Source organism: Pseudopipra pipra, chromosome 6, assembly GCF_036250125.1.
Source record: "Pseudopipra pipra isolate bDixPip1 chromosome 6, bDixPip1.hap1, whole genome shotgun sequence".
NCBI classification, from domain to species: Eukaryota; Metazoa; Chordata; class Aves; order Passeriformes; family Pipridae; genus Pseudopipra; species Pseudopipra pipra.
Genome location: NC_087554.1, coordinates 40,314,932 through 40,333,875, shown reverse-complemented (window position 1 = coordinate 40,333,875; position 18,944 = coordinate 40,314,932). Strand labels below are relative to the sequence as shown.

Sequence of the window (18,944 nt, the reverse complement as noted above, 5' to 3'; positions counted from 1 at the left end):
CAGACTCTTCCTTTGAATGCACTTTGGGAGAGTCCATTGGTGCTAATATAGGATATGAAATTTTAGGAACAACAGTCATTTAATCATTTGGCAGTTTGGTTTGATGCAGCACTGAGGCGAACTTGGTAGGAAGAATCCCATTCACTTCCATGTCCATTAGATAGCCCTTTAACATGAGCAGAAACATCTTTTGTTCAAAGAATCTATCAGCTGGAGTGGATTTGTAGAGAAGCTTTAGCCTGAACCCATCTTCCCTGCTCCTTGAGCTTCAGGTTTTCTTTTGAAAATGCAAATAAGTTATTTTTAGTCTGGAAGTTGGCTAAGGCCTGCTTCCCCATGCATGGCTTTTTAAAAATTAAAAAAAAAGAAAAAAAAAAAAAAAAGAAGCTTTTTCAAGTTATGTGGGTTCAACTGGGGAGCTCAACTACCCTGAGAATCAGGACTCTTGTAGCCTGGAAAGCATTTCTACGAGTTGTCAGTTCTCTGTTCCTGACCCCTGTTTTTGGCAGGTTTGCAGTTCCTGACTGAGGTGCAGGAATGCTTTGGCAGCCTTTTGGATTTTCCTTATGCTTCTGTTAACTACAGTACTTCCATCTGTTGTCTTCAGAGGCTCATGCAACCTGGAAGGCTAGATTTTCAGTTCTGGATTGCCTCATTAGGCTTAAGAGGGAAAGAAAAAATTGTTTGTTTTTTTATTTAAAGTTTTATTATGAATAATGTATTAAGGGCTGTACTAAGCTAGACCTAAGAGATGATGGGAAAATAACTTGGATTATTTTTTTAATGATCCCTTTGTGATTAACCTTCTTGGAAAAGATGTATATTAAGGAAGTGTAGCAAACATGTACAACTGAATGAAACAAGCAGTCTCTCTTACCCTATCTTTAGACCTATTGTCCCAAGGGTTGGCATTTTTTTTGTCTTCCAGCATTTATATATCTTTAAAGCTTTGTTTTTAACTCAGTAGCAGTTGTCTTCTCAGTTTTCCTCACTAGGCCTGTTCTAAGTCCTGTTTTCCTTTTTCCTATTTAAAGATGTTAGAATACAGTTACTTCTTTTAAATATTTTGAAGATATAATTCTAGCCTTTGTGGACTTGTGTCGTAATTAGGAGCAGCTCAGACCAACATAATTGCAGCTTGTTCGCTGCATTTCTCACTTCAGAGTTTCACTGTGTAACTTTCTTGAAGTCACTTAAGAGTACGAACTGAGATCAAAATCATACCCAAAACAGTGTGATATAACAATAGTTGGCTTCTGCTCTTGTGACTCAAAAGTTTGCTATTTTTATTTTGCTCTAATTTTTAAAAGAGAGTGAAATAGATATAGTACCTTTTAATATCTGTTGTTTTGATAATCCTCATCACGCTTGTTTTGGCCATTTTTTGGTAATTAATAGTAGTTGGTTGTGGAGTGAAAATAACACTTACATGTAGGAAGAGGAGTAGAAAATGAAACGCCATGCTTGAAAGAATGACTATTGGTATTGATTTCAAGCAGTGACATCAACAAACTGTGAAAGAAGGAAGTGGTGAAAAGTCTTTATCACCTGGCTCCTTTAACAGCTTATTAGAAGTTGACTAGAATAGACTAGACTAGAATGATACTGTTCAACCAGAAAAATTACCTGTTAGGTCACATCTAGTTTAGTTTCTATGACTAAGCTACCCTACAAAGTGAATTCCCACTCTTATCCGTGCAAGCAACCAATACAACAAAGCACCAGCTAAGCAGGAATAGTAAATTATTAAAAGTATATTCATTCAAGATATTTGAATATTGAAAAGATGGGGCATATGGGCATGAGATGATGGCAAATTGCCATTGGATTTTAACTCTATTTTTTCACTTTGGTGCCATTGTGAGACAGACAAGAGATAAACTGAACTTCTCAGTGGGGACCATATAGGTTTTGCAAGGGTAAAAACAACAGATTTGTTTGGGAGTACTTGTGTTATATGGCTCTTCCGTGTCTTAGGTCAACAGGTGAAAAAGGGCTTTTAAAATCAGTATATGGCAGCAATGTCAGAGAAAAAGGTCAGAGGATCCAGTCCTTTTGTTATTAGATGTTCTTTTCACGTGAAAAGTTAAGTTGTAGATTTTAGGAATAACAGGATAAGCTGTGTGTGATTTTGTACATCTGGGCAATGTGTTTAATACTAAGCTTTATAGTGTGAAAATAAAATGCATAATGTGGTTCATAGGAATCAGTCTTGATGCTGCTTCAGAGCATACAAGATGTTCTGCTGGAACGCAGCTTGAGCTTCTAGTTTGTGAGAACATAGTTAACTTTGCTATTTTTGGTTGACCTGACTTTTCTACCTTTGCAATATCAAATCTTTGTAAATGGGCAGTGAAATTGTAAGTAACTTGAAAACTTCATACATTTTGCTGTGTTGTTTGTCAACTTTTTTGATGTTTGTGTCCCAAGATTTATATTTATTGCTAGAAAAATCAAACTATATAGTAGACTGTCCTCATGTCTAATGCTAGCTAGTCAAATATTTTTTCTCACTTGAATGTAAATAATCACTTCTATATACTTAAAATTCTTGTAATAAAATGTCTCAATTTTCTTTAAAATTAAAGAGAAGGAAAAAATTCCTAGTGTTTTATAATGTGTGTATATTTTTCAAAGAATGAAAAGCATGCAATACTGAATGGCTTTAACCAATCCACAGCTGTACTGAATAATCTAATGATGATCTATTCTGGGGAGGTCTAATGCAAGGTAAATGTTAAGGAATTTTTTAAAAAAACCTTTTCTCAAGTTAAAAGAAATTCTGCTCTGGGCATAAGCGAGAGGAAAAAGATGGATCCTCCTTTTTTCACAGAAACCGTCTACTGAAGGCATTTGGACTACTTGCATTAAAACCATCATCTGGACTTATCCCAGAGCATTACAGGTAATGATCTAAGGAACATGGAAAATGCTTTGTTTGCATAAGCAAGAGATTGCAGGACCAAGAATAATTTTTGAGAAATGTAAATCAGAATAATTTTCTGTAGCATTTTTGGTATCTAATAAGTTACTTCATTTATAGTGCTCTTTATTTTATAGTTATTTCATGCTCCACAATGTTTATTATAAAGCTAGCTTCTATTTTTCCCATGAATAGTCTTCACTGCTCAGAGAAAAGATCTTTGAAAACATATGTTGTTACATAAGAGCCTGTTTGTGGGAACTTTGGGGAATTTGTGCTGACTTGCTTAATCATCCTCTGGAGAGCAACAACCCTTATTTCCTGTCTGCTTCACTTGATGCTGTGCCTTAAAAAGACACTGCAGCCAGGAAGAAAACATCTCTGAACCAACAGAAAACACCTGAAAATGTAAGAAAAAAAATTAAATAACAGCCATGTGAGAGTAATGCAGTGTAAATAATAAACTGGCCCTTGAATGTTGCACATTTGATCTATATAACATAATGGTAAAAATACAGTGTGCAGCTTTCTCTGGCCTTCAGTGTAGCTCAGTGAAAGTCTGATGCCAATTTGGAAGTAATTTCCACAGATGTGGATTAATATTAATTTTATTTGTCTCTAAGGCAGTCATGTTCACATGCATATAGCTTCTTAAAAATTAGTTTTGTAGCTGTTGAGACAGCAATTGAAACTGAGATGAAATCTGTGTATTCACGTTTGTTAGATGCTCTTTAGATGCATTTATGGAAAATGTCTTTTTGAATGGCTGACCCAAGAAAAAAAAGTAGGCCAACTGAAATATGCAGCTCCATATTTAGGTAGCATAGCCATATCCCATTTGTTCTTTTCAGTAATGTAGCAAAAAGACCTGGTGGTTGACCCCCTTTGAGATTGTCCTAAACCAAAAAAAAAACCCAACTAAGGAAATCCTTTTTCATAACCCAGGGAAAACTACCAGCTCTTGCAGGCACATTCTTCTTGCTGTGTCTGTAGTGTACCTCCAGTTCCTATTCTAATACCCAAGAAGCATTCAGTGCTGCTCTGTCCCTTTGAGTCTAATTTCATCCCCCTGTTTCTAGAGCAGTCATTCATGTTTTCTTGAAGTGGATGTTGCAAACAACACCAGAAAGGTATAGGACCTGAGTACAGTCATAAAATGCTATACTTCAGTGCTGTAAGTTAGAGGTCAGTTTTCATTAATATACACTTTCTTTGGGCTGATATATTTGATGAGATTGTGGTACTTCTGTTGTTAGTTAGCTGAAGAATAATTAAGAATAAATCACCTTAAGCCAGCCTCTGTCTTACACTTCTTGTTCCTCTAGCCCAAAATTTTTTAATATCCTATTCCTGCCAAAGTTGTTGAAGCAGTACTCCATCCTTCTAGATTTGTCAGAATTCACTCTTGTCTTGAATCCTAAATCCCTGGTTTGCGTGAGCTCACCCTTCAGATTTTTCTCTGGCATTTTTTTTGTCTTCTAGTGTGAACAAATGAAGGTGTTTTTAATTTCTTTCACTTCAGCCCTCTGAGATTCCCATGAATTTTTTTTAATCTTGTTTCTTCTTACATCTGAAGTTAACTGTTAAGCAGTCTAATCTACAAACATGGGTTTAAGTATTGTTCCCATGCTATGTGACTTGTATCTCTTTACTTCAGACTCAAGTGCTTCTGTCTTGCTTAAAATCTTATTTGTTACTGTTAAGTATCAATTCATGTTCATGATGACTGAAACAGGTTTTTAGTCTGTTCACTGTAAAACCTCTCTTCATTCTCTCTTGATAAACATGAACTACATCACCAGTTCTCTGAGTGAATCAAGCCTACAGCTGGGAGATCATTTTGGAGAAGATGGGCAAGAGCCATTGTCTGGGTGCTCACTTTCAAGTCTCACCAATCTGTTTGCCTAACCCTTCTAGGATTGGGCTTTCTGATCAGCACTAATGTGTAGGACACTTTTCGAGGTGGCTGTCATAATGCAAGATCCTTTTCTTCAGAAGCAAGGAGACACACACACTTGCTCTATATTCATTCAGAAAGTGTATCTCTGTTGCTGGTAGAAAATGTATCACTATGGAAGTGTTTGGGGACCTTATATCTAATTGTTCTTCCTCACATCCATATTATATACCTCCAGGCCCTGGCAGGTCTGTATCCAGGGGGAAAAAGCAATTGTGTGTGCCACCAGCAGTAAGGGCCAACTCAGGAAGTTAAAGGATGATCCTCCTTCCTCCTCTCACCCAAAGATGAAATAAAATTAAATTCAGGCTACACATTTTTGTGCAAACAGGCAACAAAACCGATACTGTTTGGTTTCATTGCCTTCCTCAAAAGAAAGAGGACCCAAAAAAAAGAAAAAGGCAAGCTATGACATGTACTACAAGTGTTTCTGGCAAGACCAATTTAGACCCTGCATAAAATAGCAAAGCAGCGAAATGAGAGAAAATCGAAGGACAAAGGATGGGAAAGTCTTAATCTTTTCATTCACAAAATTCTAACGGTATATTTTGCAGTTTAAAGGGAACCAAGACAGTAAGTAAGAATTTTTTAATAGATTTAAAAGAAAAGCCTAACTCGTGAAAGAGTTCCTCAACACTGATTATTTCCAGTATCTCTGGAGTTTCCAAATTATATTTGTTCTGAAAAATATTAAAAGATATTCTCCAATTTTGCAATTCTTACTGGAAAAGGCTTATAGAATCATAGAATCATAGAATCAAGCAGTTTGGAAAAGACCTCTGAGATCATCAAGTCCAACCCTTGATCCAAGTTATTCTTACGTATGCACAAAATCTCAAATACCTGTGAAGACAAGGAGCTCCAGGCCAGTATTTATTTCTTCCTTTTACAAGATAGTGGACTATTTTAGCAGTGCTGAAAAAGTCTTAGCTTTAGCACAAAAATCTCTTAGTCAGGTATGGAGTAGGGGACAAATTTAGTTTTGCATTTTGGAGAAAGGGAAGAAAGTATTTCATTTTCATTTTGGCTTTCAAAGTAGCACATGGATTGCAGTGTTCAGGGAGTATTCAGCTCTGGAAACCCAGTTTTCCTTTAGCTGTCCTTTTATTTGTGGTGTTTATGGAGAAGTTTGAGTGACAGCAGTGCTCCCCTCTATGGCCTCTTCAGAGCATTGCCTCTGCAGCTTGATTTAAACTATTGTCATAGCTGACAGTGTCATAGCTGCTGCCTTCTGCAAGCTCGCAGGAACATAGAGAACTTGTAATTCTAAAAGAAACCCCAAATGAAATTTGAGATTCGAGTTGTACCTAAGCAATAATTTTAAGTAGCTCCACTTCTAGGTGCAGGGTGCTAATTGGGTGGTATTGATATTATACTAAATGAACATGCATCATTGAAGTCTGTTGTTGCATTGCTTTGTTTAAAATACGTAGTACTTTGCCAGCAGCAGCATGCTGATGGAAAACTGTCACAACAGCGATCAGTACAATCTGGGAGTTAAGTTTGACTGAAACATATGTCTTCAATTTTAATAGCTCAACTTCCCAGATGCCCTAGAGGAGAATATTGCCTGAGAAGGAGCTTTTCATGTAAGAATAATTTGTGTTAAGTAGCTCAGTGATCTGTTTGTTAGGTTAGAGCTGACAGTTTGTTTATATTTCTAAAGGGGTATGATGAATGGGGGAGAAGTTGATGCTAATTAGCCTAAATTGTTCCTAAGAATGCAGAGCACTTTGCCAGTTTCATTGTTTCTGTTTCTTTGCACATTTTCAATAATTGAATGGAGCTCAAACCATTCATCATAATTTTAGGTAAGATGGAAATAAATGAATATAGCACGGGCCAGTCTGTGTGATGGAAGATCTCACTTTAGAGGTCAATTAAATAAGACATCGAACTAGGACTAACGTAGCATTTTTCTAGTCCACTTCTATGAATATAGCAAATGCGAGTGTTTTTAGATGAGAACTTAATTCTCTCTGTCATGATACCAGTATTAAGTATTTCTTGCAAAGCTGCTTTGTTTTATTAGCATAATGTTTCTAACTTAGACCTCAACTGTTACCTCAAAGTATAGACCTCTGACACTGCATATGACAAAATGTGCTACTTTTCCGTGTAATGTATATCAGATAGAATAAATCTAAAAAAATCCGCTCTTGGGAGAAAAAAATATTGGTCAGGTGTGATATGCAAAAGGTGTCAGCAAAAGGGTCTGAAATGAATCAGAGGTATGGCAAATGTAACAAGAGAGAAGCTTTTCATGTTGTTTGTTTGACTTTAGCATGCTGTACAAGTAATTGTTTTTAGGTTTGGGAAACATAATTCTGCTCAAATTTGAAACATCCTATCCATACACAAAACAATCATTTTATAAGAATGTATATTTTGTATCAGACATTTTCCTTGATAAATTGAAGTTAGATTTGGGGGGTGGGAACTTGGAATGTTCTGTTTTCAGTCCTTATACAAGACCATTCTTTTTTAATTTATGCACATATAATACCACAGGAAAAGATGGTATAAATTTGTGGACTGTGGAGAATGAGTGAACATTTTTGAATCAGGATCTTTAAAAGGGGTGAAATTTGAGTATGATTAAGTTAGGAAAAAGGCTCGCTTACGGCGGAAGTCAGAAACTCTGTATACATTATAGGCATGTCATGGCTTTTAAAAAGTTATGTTAGACTTCTATACAAATTGTGAAGGAATTTGTATAACCCCAAACAAAATTCTGTGTGTCTCTGAATTCTTGCAGAAGTACAAAATAAAATAAAAAGGAATGAAATAATAATAGTAGTTAGTATTCCGGTCAGGAGTGAGTGTTGCTGTAGGGCAGGCTGCATGGGTGTTTTGTTGGTCACTAATTTTCTTGGAAGGAAATGATCCCATGGCTTATGCTATCCGCATTTGTGCATATTTGCCCTATAATTGGCATTTATTAAGGGGACTTTTGGTTTGATGGATGACTGTCAGGGTATTGCCTGCTAGCTTTGATGCGGATTGCTTTTGCATGAGGTTTTTTTACATTAACTCATTAGAAACTCTGCTCTGCTTCAACATGCTCTTTATTTACCTTCTGAAAATGCAATGGTTTTCAGCCCAAGTTTCAAGGGACTTAATGTGGTTTTATTTGTGTAGCAATGTTTTGATTTGGACAGATGAAAAAGATACATAGCAGAAAAATTCTAAATTTGCAACCTGTGAATCTTAAAACTTATAAGAATTTCAGCTTAGTTAATTATCTTTGAAATGCTAAGCCACTAGCAAAATATCTTTAGTTTGTGACATTAACTTCTGTGTTCCTAAATTTTTTTTAAGGGGAAAAAGGCAAGCAAAATCCAGTCCCATAAAAGCAGCAGGTATAGTAATATTTTCACAGCAGGTCGATATTCAATGAACATTCAACAAATCCAGGATTGGTGTCTGAGACATATTAGTGGTTTCTTCAAGGCTGGATTGATTTGGTCTTTTCCTGTAACATATCTGGGACATAGGACTGTTAATTAGATTAATTAGCTATAACATGATTTATAAGGCGGTTATAATAAAAGTATGGTTACCAGTGTATTTAATCGCGTTGCCATGTTTTGATTTGACATTTAGAAAAGCATACAAAAGGAATGGAAATTGTGCGTGCTGACATTGTCACTTCGAATGTTCTTTTAAAAAACATTTTCACTACAAGTAACTGTGCAAAGGAGAACTGTAGCTTGCTGCGCTGAGCAATGCTTCTCGTAGTGTGAGGAAATAATTGGACATGTTCAGCAGGTTAAATTCTTTGTCTGGATTCACACTGCAAGAAGAAAACTTGATAGGAAACTTCCTACTTCTTTTTTTATGTTTCCATTTTTTCACATTTCCATTGTTTTAATAAGGCACTTTAGAACTTGTGTTTACCACTCTAAAAAAAGAACAGAAAAGACAAACTTTTTTTTGTGAACTCCTGACTTGTTTTCCTGGTTTCAGTTGATGCATGGATGCACTGTGTAACAAATTTCTTACAAGGCATAGGAAATGTAGAATAAATATAGCATTGAGTCTTGTAATAGTATATAACTTGGATCTGAAGATCTGATGTAGACAATTGACAGAGTAGCAAGACATGAGTCCATCTTTTCTGCAGTGCAAAACATTTGTGAATGATATGAAATTTATTTGGTTTGCTTGCAAAATGAAATGATTGATTTATTTGTTCCTAGTCCTGGAAATCACTTGTGCATGTCTTTAACTTGCATGAATGGATGCTGTGGACCATCTGACATGCTGGACTCCAAGCATTTTTTCAGGGGTTTGCAAGCTCACAGCTCTTTTGCTTGTGTATTCTAGTTGCTGTAAATAGCTGTTGCTGTCTGAAGCCTGTTTGAATGTGACTTTTCAGTTAATTACAACAAATCTTGACCCTTTCTGTCATGAGGAACTAATTTCTATTTCTAGTGGTAAGATTTCAATGAGTATATAAAGGATATTTAAATCAAATATAATGCTATTCTTATGAATTTGTAAATTAAAAGGCCTATTAATCTCCCTGAACTGAAAAAAAGTTCACTGAAAGCATTCGAAAAGTTCAACTCCCTTATTTATTTTTCATGGCTTGATACAGTACCCACAAGATATCAATGCCAGAAGAAACTGAAACTAAGGGACCAAATATTTTGTTTGTTTAATTTTAAAAATTAACTCTGTCTTTTACCCTTGCCTAGGGGTGGTGGGGAACAGAGAGTAACGGATTTGGCAGAAGAATGTTTACTCATAATTTAAACGTTTGAGTTTAGCCTGAGAGAAGCCTCAAATACAAATCTGAGTTTGAATTACTGATGTTGCTTTGGTTGTGATGCCAGTATAAGAGAAGTAACATTTATAAAATTATCAAACTCACGCATGGAAAACAAACTACCAGTTGCTTAATCCATGCTTGTTCTGAGTAAAAAGCTGAGCTTTGATATTTACCAACAAATAAGTCGAGTAACACAAAATCAAAAAGTTGTTGCTATCCAGGAAATTTTATTTTCCCCAAAAGGAATATCACTTGACATTACTGAACTTGACCTGCCACAAGTAGTTGGTGACAGTAGTGATCAGTTATTCTCTTTTTAAACACAATGAACAAACAAATGATAAAGACGACACGGTTCGTTCATTCATTTACATGGCTTATTTGACTATGGAGGCCTGTCTAATAATAAATGCAGAGGACTTCAAGTTGGACATTGACTTATCTTGCTAGTTCAGCTGCTGTTCTGCTGTTTTAGCATTTATACAGGCAGTTAGAATGGGACATTGGGGATAGATGGGAGATGAAAGTTTTAGGAGGGCCATATGGTAGAAAAACTGGTCTGTTTCTACCCTAGAGCATTATGCAAGGTCCGTCATGAAGATCATGGGGCTTTTAAAATGTGTATTCCACAGGTTGTCTGGTAGAGAAGTTTCTTATGGTTGTTCATTCTATCCTTTGATGAACTAAAAGTTTTTCAAACCCGAGATAAACTGTGCTCTACGTCTTACTCTCTACCTCCCAACTCTTTACCTTCTGCTTCTGTCTACACTGTTCTGCTGGATGCTAAATTTTATTCAGCTCCCACCTTCCTCACTCTTCTCTGCGTGGACCAATGTATGTAGTGATTCATGTGGGCATGTGGGGAAAAAAGGAGCTGGACTTTTTGCAATGGTCATCAGAGGTTATGGTCCAGGAAGTGGCAGCTCCAGGTGCCATGCCCCCTAGCAATGCATGGCACAAGGAGGTCTCATCATAAGTTGAAGCATTAACAGTTTTGAGATGTGCTTGTCAATCTCACTTAAGCTTAGGGCTTAAGTTCATGAAACCCCAAGTTATCCGCATTTCTTAAGCCTTTTGAGTTATATTCCTGCTGGTATAAGTTCATACCTGTAACTTACTTGGGGAACAAGAAGGCTCACCCCTCAAAGACGGACTACTGTCCTGGCTAATCAGTATGCCATGTGTTGAGTCAGTTAAAACTGGAGAATCAGTGCTGTTTGTGGCAACACCTATGTTATAGAAAGTGGAAGATGCCTGAAATGCCTATTTCAGTCAATGAACTGTTTTCTCTGCTTAAGAAGTTTCACCTGAGTATTTTGACACCCTGAAAAAGATAACAAAGAATTTTTTTTTTAGTTATATGAGGACAACAAGTACCCTCTGTCATCTCAGGGGTTGGAGAACCAAAGTCCATGGATAGGTGGACAATAGAGGATCTTAGTACATCACATATAGAGGATGCAGTAGACAACAAACTTCATCTGCTTATGTAGCCTGTAACATACCAAGCTCTAGATTCTAGTGTGTGTTGTCACATTTCTTGGGCAGAAAGTATGAAACATTCCTGAGAATCTAAATTTTTTATTTCCTTGCCCATATCTTCCTTAACAGAGGTCAGAGGCTCCCCTAACAGTCACTGAAGGTAACTGTACCCAAAAGGGAGCAGCCCTCTAAAATGCTTCTTGAGGGTCTGAGTGTAAATTGCTGTGTGAACCTAGCTCTCGAATCATTGTGCTAGTGATCCCATCTCAAGGACTTCCCTTTAAAATTTTTGGTGTTCAGGTAAGTTGCTACCATGTTAATCTGGTAAACCATGCAACCAAAAATATTAAACCTACCCACTGGTACATATATGTGTGAAAATTCTGCCTAGAACCTTGCAGAAATGTTTCTAGATCAACTACTGTTTGGCAGTAGTTAAACAAATACTTGTAAAATAAAACTGGAAAACAAGTTTTGCCAAAAGTGGGTTTAAAAATGGTCCAAATATGTAATAGATTTGGTTGAGATTAAAGAAATCCAGTGTGTGAGTAAACCTTTGAATGCTGGTTGAAAGGGAGAATTTGGGATCCCTATTTGAATTCGATATAAAATGATTCAATATACCTTAATTCAGCCTGAGATGGCCAGATCTTAGATGACTAGTTCTACCTTCATTGTAAGGAAATATGTTACAAAGTCTACATTTCTGCATGTACGATGCTGACACTGGCAAACCCCATGTTTCACTGGCTGTTCCAGACATAGGTATGAAAAATAACAGTTTTAAGAGGAAAGTTATAATTAAAACTAAGCCTTTATTGTTATGGAATTAGAAAAGAAGCATCAGTGCTATGTAGCTGTTCACAGCACAGAGCAAACACGCTTTAGTTTGGGTTTTTTTTCAAGGACTCTGCAGGGATTTTTTCTGTCTTCACTGGCTTTGCATGTCAGACACACAAGCTATGTTTAAGCTAGTAAACCTGGAAGCATTTCCAGCCTCTGGGGTCTGGGCATGTCCGAGGCTGACCTCATCTCATGTTGCACCAAAACTCAAGCACAAACTAAGCCTTCTGCCTCACCCTGCAGCCAGGTATCCCAACAGTGGGCTGAGACCCAGCTTTCCACCAGCTCCTTTCTCCTTTCTGCTATTCCCCCAGGTGCTGTTGATTGATGGCAGGGAAACCTGAGTATGAGACCAGATGGGAGCCAGACTATACAATAGTTGATCGGCTTGATCTGAGTGATCAGTAGACCAAGGTAAACCATCACATAAAATGTTCTGCAGTGGGCACCCTACTTATTACCCTAGGTGCAGCTAAAAAGTAACTCATGAACAGGAGTAGCTTGTCTACCTCTAAGCAGGTAGAGGAAGTTACTTATGATGTTACTGTGTATTTATCAAATAGTATGTGATAGCATGCTTGTAGGCTTTGGCTATTCTATGCTTCTATGATTCTATGATTCTATCACTTTTCACTAAATCACCCACAGCTTTAATTTTACATAGTGGAGGAGAACCAATAAAACTATATATAATAGTACATCTTCCAACATGTCATGGTAAACCATTAAAAGTGATAAAGATGCCTTTTTTACATCTTAAAGACTAGATTGAATCCTTTCTTATAGATAGAAAAAGTGTTGAGGGGGAGAAGCTCTTTGATTGTAGAAGGTTGTAGTCACTCTCACAAGCCAAACCAGTGAAAAGAAATGCATTTATTGAAAATAGTGTTTTCTGCAGGTAATACCTGACTGGGAGACAGTAGTATAAATAAACAGCATGATATCTAGTTAAAAATACTTAGCTATGTATGTGTATTAGAAAATTATAAATATGTAGGAATTCTAGTCCTCTGAGGAAGAGTAATTTCTAGCAGGTTTGTGATGTGCTTATTTGGAATGTTAAGTTATGCTGACTAGTATTTACCACCGTTAGAAGGATGCAGAGATGTTCATATGACTGTGTTCTTAAGTGAAAAATGGAAAATTGTGTGGGGTAAAAGAAATAATGTGAACACTTTCAAATTTGGGACTAGACAAAGGAAAAGTTACCCATTTGAAATCTGGAGAACTTTACAATGCTGCAAGTAAGTAAAAGCAGATGTTGTAAAGTTTAGAAAATCAAGACATTATTTTCCTGTTTCCACTGAATATTTCTAAACACATTATAAATAAGCTTTGAAGTAGTACAAAATACTGTGTTTTTTCTGCTGATAGCATCTTTTCATAAAAAAACCCCTTTATCAATGCTTGTTTAAGTTATAGACTAAATGATATCTGTGTTGCTAAACAACTGGCTATATCTCTTGCAAATACAATGCTAAACTACTTGCAGTGTCTAAGCCCTTCAAAAGCCTATCTGGTTGATCTTCAGAGTTTAATTTTAAACAGATTAAATATTGTCTGTTTACAGAATGCAAAAATTAGACTAATCTTGTGCAAGTTCCTCAAAAGAAAATGATTTTCTTTTGTTGCTCCAGGAAGTAGTTTTAAATCAAGAAATTGTTCTAAAGCACTAAATCAGTAAAACACTCATTTTGGGTGGCTGGCTCATTGTTTCTTTACTTTCAATAAAGAAACAGAGGCTTTAATAAGCAAATAAATCAGTCTATATTTGTGATTCTAAAGGAACCTATTAAAGGTCTTGTGCCTTAAATATTTTATGGGATTCTATTAAGAAGACACCTCTGAACAACAGGCTTGCCAAAGGTGTGCCAGCGAGATAAAGCAAAGTGTTCCCAAGTACCGATCCTGTATTTAGGGATGTGTGTATCAAAGCAGCATAGGGATTAAAGGGAGAGACAGATTTCAAGTTAGTTGAATTGCATGCAATTAGTAGTCAGTCTTAGTTTTAAAAACAGTGCTAAATGACAATATTGTCATTCCTCATGTAGTGACTGAGGAGACCAGCTGTTGAGAATGACAAAGGAACTCAGCGGTCTTGATATTTGTCCCGCTATATTAATATTCATCACTGTATTGATATCCCTTCACACCAAGTGAATTCCCTTTTTATATCTGTAAGATCCTGAGTTTGAGAGGGGAAGAGGAGGAAATGTTTTCTCATTTTGGCATTTCCAGTGCAAGTTTTGTGGTGAGCAAGCAGGTACACGAATTACAGCAAGCACTGGTTTTGAGCGGTTGATTGGATGAGAAAACCATTGACTTCAACATCTTTATTTATCTGCTTGATTAGACTACAGTGTCAGAAACTGTAATCTTATTTTCTTACAGATTATTTGATCTGAGATTTTCATATACTGATTGAAATTAAACAGTTTTTGCCTTTGCAAAATTTTCATGCATGTAGATTCCTTTGCATCCCTAAATGACAGAGGATCATGTGGTGTAATCGAAGAGCATATATACAGGTGAAAATAGCATATGCAACACACAAGCAAATTCCTCTCAGGTTATTTTTTCTGTGTTAGTTGTTCTGGGCTCTCTCAATTGCCCTTAGGAGTCCTTACATATAAGTAAGTCTCTTTAGGATATTTGTCATCTGACCTGCTTTAGCAATCTTTCTTAGGGTGGGTCAAACCATGCAAAACAGTGCTTGTTTCTCTGACTGCAAAGTGAGTCTGACAAGTTGGCTTACAGACATCTGTGTTGGTTTGGAGGAACTTCCTTACATGAACCTGCAGTTTAAGAACCCTCAGTTTAAATAACTAGTTTCCTGTATGTATTGCCTACTTTTCTGAATTTGTCTAGTTTTTGAGGGCAATATTACACTTTTTAACTTATCTGAGTTGATTGAACATAAATTGTCATTTCTAGCATTTCAGCATTTCATGTTTCTAGCATAGTAGAACATGCAGATTTATGACGTTAGGTTCAAGATTTGAGAGTTCAATTCCCAGAAAAAATACAACTATGTTAACTTTTTTGTTGTTGTTGTCAGGACCAATCATGTTTTGATATATAATCAGCTGTTAATTACCTAGGGTAGCTTGGGATAGGGAAGAGGAAGTGTTGGAATAACCGCAGTAAGGAAGCCACACAGGAAACAGGTAAATTAAGCATAAGAATTTACACCGAGGGCTTAATGGAGCAATGAAAGATAATTTTGGTGACCACAACAGTGGAAGTAAAGCTACTTGGCCTGAAGAAGAGGCAGAGGTCTGCAGTGGTGCAGTTTGTCTGGATTAAGGCTGTATCTGGGCCTAAACTGTCTCAAACCTAAATCAGTTTGAAGTTTATGCAGCCCTGGTTCTATTAAACTGCTCGCAGATGAATGGCTATTGACTGCCATTAATATGGCTTTATGGACAGATCGGTATATATTGCACCATTGAGAATGCTGTGCATGGAATACCAACAAAGGGAAAATTTATATTTTCTTTCCATTCATGTAGTTGTCCCATCAGTATTCCTGTAACTTGCAGTGTATCTGAAATCTGCATCTCAGGGCAATTGTGATGTGTCTGCAAACTGCATTTTACTTCCTTTAATTTAGGTTGATTCAATTATGTACTTTTCTGAAGCCAGATATTCACCAACCTGCATGCAGCAGCAGGACCTTTCAATCAAAGCATCACCTGTACTCCATTACTGACCTAGTCATATTTCCATAGTTTCTATTTCTGTTGACCTCTGTGGTAAGACAGCCTTACTGACATTCCAGGTAGGGCAAATCATGGCAAGTGGCTTTCATTTACTAGAACTGTAAGCTCCTTTGGTCCCTCTTTCCCTTGTCTGTAGACTGTTTATCACTGGGAACCCTGAGTTTGTTTTACTGGTTTTTGGGGAGTGGGGCTTGGGGTATTTTGTATATGTTTCTTACTTTCTTTGTATTTTTACTGTAGTTTGTAGATGCTAGCATAAGTTTGGGGTTTTGGAGTTTTTTAGTAGAACCCTTGCCCATATCCTTTCTACACACAGTGCAGATTTTTTGTAAACTAAGATGTAACTTTTTCTAGGATTTTTCTTGGTTCATTTATTTGTAGCACATCCCCACATTGCTATGTACACTGGCAATACTCTACACTGGCTAGAGGAATGATGTTCATTCTCAGTTGCCAAAGGTTTTATATATGCCACATGTGCAATGGTGATACCAATGTGACAAACTGCAGAGTCATCTGATAAATTGTATTTACATCCACCTTTGACCACCTCACCTGCTTTTTGCCACTAATCTATCTCCACTGGGATTTCTTCCACATTCCAAACCTTGGAGCAGCTTCAAACATCTGCTAATTAAAAAAAAAAAAAAAGAAAAAGAAATCAACCTGCCAAAGAAAAATTTCCTGCCTTTCTCCTAGCCGGTGAAGTACTCTCTGCCTTGAAAAATACGCTGGCCTATGTAAAAAAACCCGGACAATGATCAGCTGTACACCCATGGCAAAGTTTAGTACTTTACAAACCTTCACATTTTGGACACTTTTGGCTTCAGTAAGATACACTGTCTGGGGCTGACCTGGGGCTGACCTGAGATATTCAACTTTAAACCTGAATGTTTTTATTTATAAAATTCTGTTGGAAGACAGTTAATTTCAGTTCACATGTGCAAATTTAGCCCTGTGTGCTCACTGATGTTAGTGTTGGGCTCCTGCAAACTTGAAAAAAGTCTTCAGTTGCATTGCATATACCTTTGCTGGATGGTCTGACCTGTGCTTCCTTCATGATGAAATTATATTGGTGTCCATTATTAATACTACCTACAGGTTTATGACTATTCAGTCTTTAGAAGGCTATAATTTAATTTTAGCAGGACACTGTATTGGCAGTGTTTGTATTTAAGATCTGATGGCTCCACATAGTTAATTATAGACCTTTATTTAAACTTGACATTAGACATTTGTTTTAAAAGTACCTTCTGAAACAAAATATTAGTTGGCTTTTGAACAACTTTCCCCGCTTAAGTCACAGGCCATTTAGTCTCTGTTAATGGCAGATGGTGGTCTTAAGGGAAACATGAAACAAGTGGCTTCACAAAGCAGTTAGATATTTGCAGCTGCATTTAAAAACAGATTTTATGAACTGCTTGGTTAATGCTACTGAGAAAAACAGCTAAACACGGGACTTCTAATATGAAAAAAATTAGAGCACCAGTAAATAGGTGGAATGGTTTGGGATAGCTGCCCAACATCTGTGGGCATGAAGAGTTGGCCAGGAAATAAGCTGCAACGGGCTGTTCTTTACACTCTACAATATTCTTGGCTCCATTATCTTATTCAGTAATAAAAATTAATGTGCAATATAACATTTGATAGTCACCATTATTGTAAAAATATCACATGTGGAAATATTTCATAACCATTTGCAAACATCTCTTTGCTTTTAAAAATGTACTTACACATTCGTTTACAGTATTTCTCATTTTCTGATAGGGAATGTATTTCTAAGTAATTATTTTCTCAAAAGTGTTCACCCCACCTCTTCAAACAGACACTTTAAAGAGGTCACCATTTTGCGATGCACCCAAAATGTGCGAAATACCTTGCTGTGCTGTATAAAACTGTTAAACAGGCCCCTTGCCAACTGAGTACATTCTTTTTGAAATTGTTGTAGATACTGGGATGTAGAGAAGTAAACAAAAATTAGCCACTTTAATTAATGCTAGAAATACTTAACACATATTTGCCAAATACTCACTAGAGGGAAAACACATTTTTTCCACAATAAAATGTAGTTATTGTGAAAAAATGCCAGACCCATAAAATTAAAAACTGATGTTTTCTAATTGATTTGTGAGAGTGTAGTGAGAAACTGTAGAAATTACTCATCATTGCTGCTAAATACATCTAAAATTTATAATCAAGACTGCTAATAAATACCATCAGTGTTTTGAAAGGGGTACTTAAATTACGCTTTTAGAATTAGTTTCCATATATGAAAATATAGACACAGTTGTGTCAAGAACAGAACTCATCAGTAAAAATTTTGTAAGTCCAATTTTTTTCATCCTGTTTGTCATGTACTTGTACAAAGCTGTCTGTGTTATTGTCTTAATGTAATGAATTGTGCTTAAGATCGATAGTCTTGCACAGGTGAACATGGCAAACACTGAGATTAATAAATAGTTTAATTTCTCTTCCCTTAGAGAGAAGACTAGGGGAATATGGAGGTAGGGAGTGAAGAAAAGGGAGAAGAAAATAATATGAACTAATAATAATATGAACTCATATGTAGAGGAAGCACAGAAAGAGGACATTTTTTTGTTTTCCTTTGCTTTCACTTCTGTTGATAAAAGGCCCCAGGGGATTTAAATATAATTTAAATCTATTTTTGTCAAGGATCAAATTTTCGTAATGGCAACATGAGGGAGTAATTGGCATATGTCAGGTATCTTATTTCATTCAGTGAGTAGGAAAACATTTATTTATCTTTTCAGTGTTTGTCAGTGTGTTCTGTGTTTCTCTGAAACTGTTCTCTCATCCTTGTTCTGTTTCTTTCATTAAGTAAAAAAAAACATCTGGAAAGGCAGCAAGGAAAAGGTATTCTGAATAATTTTAAATTGTTATGTATGGACGTTAGCATATCTATATATATATATAAAATATGTATGTATGCATATATGTGTACCTATAGACATATATACATATATATATTATCAGCTAAAAGTTAAACATTAGAAATATAGCCCACTACATCATATAGAGATGTAGCATTTTATAGCAGTGCAAGAACGGAATTTTTAAGTGTTTTCTTTCCCTATTTATTGTAGCTTTTGGAAACAAAATGGACCCTTCTGAAGCAACTTTCTAAGGTCTAGAGATCAGTTGCTGGGATGTATTTTTTTCCTTTGGGTTTAATGTATTTCTGCTGTTTCTGGAAATCAGGGAAAACACTTAGCTGTTTAC

General features: G+C 36.3%; 1 protein-coding gene across 4 annotated transcripts in view; it reads left to right on the top strand.

The window, feature by feature from the left end:
• SLC25A21 (solute carrier family 25 member 21) overlaps window positions 1-18,944 on the top strand; it is a 249,339-nt gene that overhangs the window by 30,145 nt on the left and 200,250 nt on the right. The window contains exon 2 of one of the 4 annotated variants that reach the window (XM_064658651.1): window positions 2,834-2,905. The exons of the other annotated variants lie outside the window; for them this stretch is intronic. The gene's annotated coding sequence lies outside the window, so the exon portion shown is untranslated. The remainder of the gene's footprint in view (window positions 1-2,833; window positions 2,906-18,944) is intronic. 4 annotated transcript variants of the gene reach the window in all.